Consider the following 5,095-nt stretch of genomic DNA (forward strand, 5'->3'; position numbering starts at 1 on the left):
AACGTTATTGACAACTTTGTCATTCAAACATATACCTTACTTACAGTTTTGTATTCATGCACAGTGATGAATAAATTGGTCAGAAAGGAAATGATGTCCAAAACGGAGATTTGTGTTCACAACAGTAGGTGGCGAGCTGCACTTGGTAATGAACTAAACACTCTGCCAGCTTATGATAGCTTTGACGTCATCACTGAGTTCTTAAAGGGACAGGCTTTCTTACACAGCCGCCACAATTGTCTGCTACAACATTGTAACCAGATAGAAAGTCTGTTCTAGGTGACCAGGTCCTTCTGCATCGTAATCGAGGATGGCTGGGAGCTGCACCAGCCGGGCCACTGGTCGTAGGTAAGTGTAACACTTGGCCTGGATAGCAGCAGTCCTAATACGTCCATCAGCTCCAGGGTAAGTTTGAGTCACCTTCCCGACAGACCAGAGAGCTCGAGGGAGCTGAGTGTTCACGATGAGAACCACTTGATCCACAGTAGGTTTCCTCCCGTCCTTACTCCACTTCTGTCTTTCCTGTAGACTTGGCAAGTAATAGCGAACGAACTGGGACCAAAAGTGATCGGCAAGGACTTGGCTATATCTCCAACGGCGTTTCACTAGGATGTTACTGGAGTCATACAAAACCTGAGCAAGAGATGCATCATAGTGTCCCATGAGTAGGAGGCTGTAGGAGGCTGTGTGACGGGATCTGGTTCCGCGACATCGGAGATGTTCCTTCAGGTGGGGGGCCATCACTTTGAAGGCCTAACGCAGTTGTCGGTCTCTTCCAACGAAGTTCATAGCATTGTCTGAAAGAAGCTCAAAACGCTTGCCTCGATGTGCAATGAAGCATCTTAGAGACATCAGGTAGGCCTTGGCATCCAGGCTCTCCAGGAGGTCCAGGTGGGTGCAGCGGCTGCTCAACACTTTTGTAGACGATGCCCCATCTCTTTCATTGCGTCATCCGATATTTATGTTGAATGCTCTGAAACAATCCACTCAGGGACAGTCGCAGACGGGTGGCTTGTACAGTCGCAGACGAGCAGGAGGTAGGTCTGCCATTTGTATTTGTATTTACTATGGATCCCCATTAGCCAAGGCAGCAGCTATTATTTTTGCCAAAATTAAGGCAGTTCTGCAATTTTAAAAACAAACAATACATTCGTAACAAAATTCACAACACACTAAGTGGAACTTCAGGTGGAACTTCAGGTACACGCTATCTTTTGCATTGCAAACAGGTGTCCTGAAACTCCCAGATGGCTTCCCTTCCCAACAGAATCCAGTATCTATGATGCAATTCCACCAGAACCCTCTCTGGGCTGGGATGGAGGAGAGTCTTGTCGAAATCTTGAATGCGTAGCTTGGTCAGCGGATCCAAGATGATGGGGTGCATAGCATCCATCTCCAGGTGCTCTGCTCTTCATAGTCTACCCCCAACTCTAAGTAGTCCTGAATCCTTATCATACTCAGGAGACAAGGGACCCAGATGACTGTTAGAAGACCGGTTTGACATGTTGGCCTTGACCTCTTCAGGAAACTATTCCATCTGTGCTTGCTTCAGGAGGAGATTCTCTATGTAGTCTGCTGCTTCGCTAGGTGAACTGGAGAGTGGATTGGTAGTGCTGTGTAGGGATCTAGTTGTTGCCTTCATGAGGTCTTTCCATGTATCACTTGCTGATATCTGGGACTAGGACTGACAGACATGTCCGCAGAAGGCAGATTTTTTCAGTTTTCTGTCATCAGTCGGAAGCAACAGACATTGAAGGCCACTGATCTGTTGGAGGAACTCAGGGCCTTGGTACCATTGATGTGGTTGGACCAGCTCTTTCAAGATCTTGCCCCGAGTGACGTCAACAGCCAGGTTGTTTGTGATATCCATCTACCTCCAGTTGGCTACATCCTTAAGGTTCTGAATCTCTGCAACACAGAGCCATATCCTCTCTCTGATGCATAACAGAATATGTGGAGGTCTCTGGTCGACTTTGGATTGTCAGCATATGGTGGTGCGTAAGTTCTGGGGAGTTCCACCTGGACAAGGTCAAGAATGTCTTGTTCCCAGACAAGCCATCTGTCCAGCAGGCTCTGAGGTTGAATGGGGTCGTCCGAACCTATCCCTTCCTTCCACAGGTCCTGGGTGAGTACCTTGGCTCAACTTGTGAAAGGCCTAGTGGGTCGTATTGATAGGTGAGCATGCTGTAGATATTACTCATTGTAGGTTTGGAGCTCTCCACAGTGCAGTGCTTGTATCCCAAGGAGTCTCTGAGGCAGTTCCAACTTAGCCCCAGGGTTGGTTCCTGGAGATCCGTGCTACTTTGGGAAAGCCATAGGTCTCTTCTTTCCTATCTTGCCTCGGGCAGTAGGTGCTCGATGACAGCTGGTACATTGCTAGCCCACTGGTGTATCTCAAAGCCTCCAGTATGGAGCCACTGCCGCAGTCCATTAACAATGTTTCTTGCAAGACTCCCGGGTGGCGCAGTGGTCTAAGGCAGTGCTAGCTGTGCCACCAGCTCTGTCGTAGCCGGCCGCGACCGGGAGGCCCATGGGGTGACGCACAATTGGCCCAGCGTCGTCTGGGTTACAGAGGGTTTGGCCGGCAGGGATATCCTTGTCTCATTGCGCACTAGCGACTCCTGTGGCGGGCTGGATGCAGTGCACACTGACCAGGTCGCCAGGTGTACGGTGTTTCCTCCGACACATTGGTGCGGCTGGCTTCCGGGTTGGATGTGCATTGTGTCAAGAAGCAGTGCGGCTAGGTTGGGTTGTGTTTCGGGGAGAACGCATGGCTCTCGACCTTCACCTCTTCTGAGTCCATACGGGAGTTGCAGCGATGAGACAAGACTGTAACTACTACCAACTGGATACCACAAATGTGGGGAGAAAATGGGATTAAAAAAACACTATGTTTCTTGCTTCATCGGCAGAGGGGATGCTTCAAAGGCAGTTATCCACGTAGAATGACTCCTCGGCGGACTTCACAAGCTCTTGGTTGACTCCTATGTTGTCCTGAATGTGTCTTGCTGAGCATAGATGGCGCAACAGGGACTACAAGTTGTGCTGAATCGCAAGACCTCCCACTCATAGATGCTCGGTTCTTCAGTTCTATTCATGTTCTGAGGTGAGCTGGGGGATGTCTTTCTCTCTGTGAACGGGGCCACATGGATGGGTCAGGTGCGTTCTTATGTGTTGGATCTATATCTTCTGGTGGTTAACTCAATCCGGCTTGAAGGACCATGAATTAGAGGATGATGGCTCTGGAATTTTTACACTGATTGAGTAGTAAGTTATGGAGATTGTACTCTTATTAGAGAGACGGTGAGAGAGACAGTTCCTCAGTATATGGTTATTTAATGTTGATTGGAGATTAACAATGTATGTTTTCTGATATGACCTTAAAAAATCTTTGCTTGTTTTCTCATGCACCATTGACCCAGGAAAATGTGCCCTAGTGGGTGTCAATCCCCTGGACATTCATGTGGCAGAGTTAAAACACTATGTCCAGAGAGAGACAGAGGTGGTGAAGGTGGCTAGGGATGTGGTGAAGGAGCTTGAGGAGCTGCCATCTCACGTCCCACTGGCCCTGGCTGAGGTGGGCTAGCTTGGTTATATCTAGAAACACTTTTTGTTTTTGTTTTACTATTCTATTAGAAAACAGTACAAAATGAATATCAATTCATAGGGACTAACGGCCCTTTCGTAAACTGTGTTTAAGATTGGAAAAACATGATCAGGTTCTTGGTTTTTACATTGGAACATTTGTTTTTGTTTCTATGCTACGTAGAAACAAAAACAAATGTTTCTATGCTACGTGTGTTTGAGGAATTGCATACAGTATATCTCTACGATTCGGTGTGTAAGAGTTGCCTCAGAAACTCCTTCTTTTGCGTCTTTCTCTGGAGTACCGCCTGAGGGAGTCCTCTCAGGAAGCCATCCAGGAGCCTGTCACCAAAGAGGGGCTCCCTACAGGATCCCCTCCCCCCGCGGGACAATGAAAAGTTGTTTCTCCCTTTCCTCCTCAACCTCCTCATCCTTACTTAAGCCGGCCTCCCTAACAGGTAACCACTGTCTTCAAACCTTACAGATATTTTATGTATGTTTATGGATCTGAGGTAAAAGCAGAATGATAATATTTTTTTTAAGGTCTGTTCTCCTGATAAATGTAACATTTTACAGGCACATTTGAGGTCAGGCTTCTGGGATGTGAGGACTTGCTGAAATCCTTGCCAGGACGAGGCCAAATAACCAGCGCATCATCTGCTCCGGATAGCCCAACATATTCCAAAGTTGACAGCCAACCTGATCACACAGAAGACCTCTTCTGTAAGTTCCTGTATAAAGGACCTTAGCCCTACTCATCCTTATTGCTATATTGAACATCCACTACCTCCTCCTCTCTTGCGGGGAGTGTACTGTGTATGTACGGTATTAAATGCCCAGAGGGCTTGTGACTTCTTTGTTGAAGCTGTGGTTGCCGTGTTTGAATATCCCAAGTACTGTCCCTGTAGAACCAGCTCTTCTACATGTTATTGAAGTCAAGAAAATTCAGGACAGTAATATCTGACATTGTGTCTGGCAGTGGAGATTTGTGCAGTGTTGAAACTGGATAACAGAGTGGTGGGTTGCACCCACTGGAAACCCCTGAACAAGCAGGCCTGGAGACAAAGCTTCAGCATCCAACTGGAGCAGGCAAGTAGTGTCAATAGAGTGGCCAATTGATATTCTCATTGAAGTGGAAAGGGTGACTAGTAGAGCTAGTTCTTTTACAGAACACCAGGAGGAGCCATTGTTCTTCCCCTACCTGGTCATATGGGAACTCAATGGAAATTGTTGTATATAGTCTGAATGTGTCTGTATTGGTAAAAGGTCATATTAATTCTCAGTTGGGAGATTAAACATATATTTCATATTTGGACCCCCACAGTCTTGGGAGCTGAGGATTGGGGTCTTCTGGCAAGAATGGAGGGTGACGTGTGCAGTCAAGTACCTGCGCCTGGAAGAGTTCCTGGACAACCAACAACATTTTCTGTGTTTGTGCCTGGAGCCCCAGGGTACACTGTTCACTGAGGTGTGATTTGTTTATAGTTCCGAATATGAGATGGCATAGCCA

The sequence above is a fragment of the Oncorhynchus kisutch genome, linkage group LG8 (genome assembly GCF_002021735.2).
Source record: "Oncorhynchus kisutch isolate 150728-3 linkage group LG8, Okis_V2, whole genome shotgun sequence".
NCBI classification, from domain to species: Eukaryota; Metazoa; Chordata; class Actinopteri; order Salmoniformes; family Salmonidae; genus Oncorhynchus; species Oncorhynchus kisutch.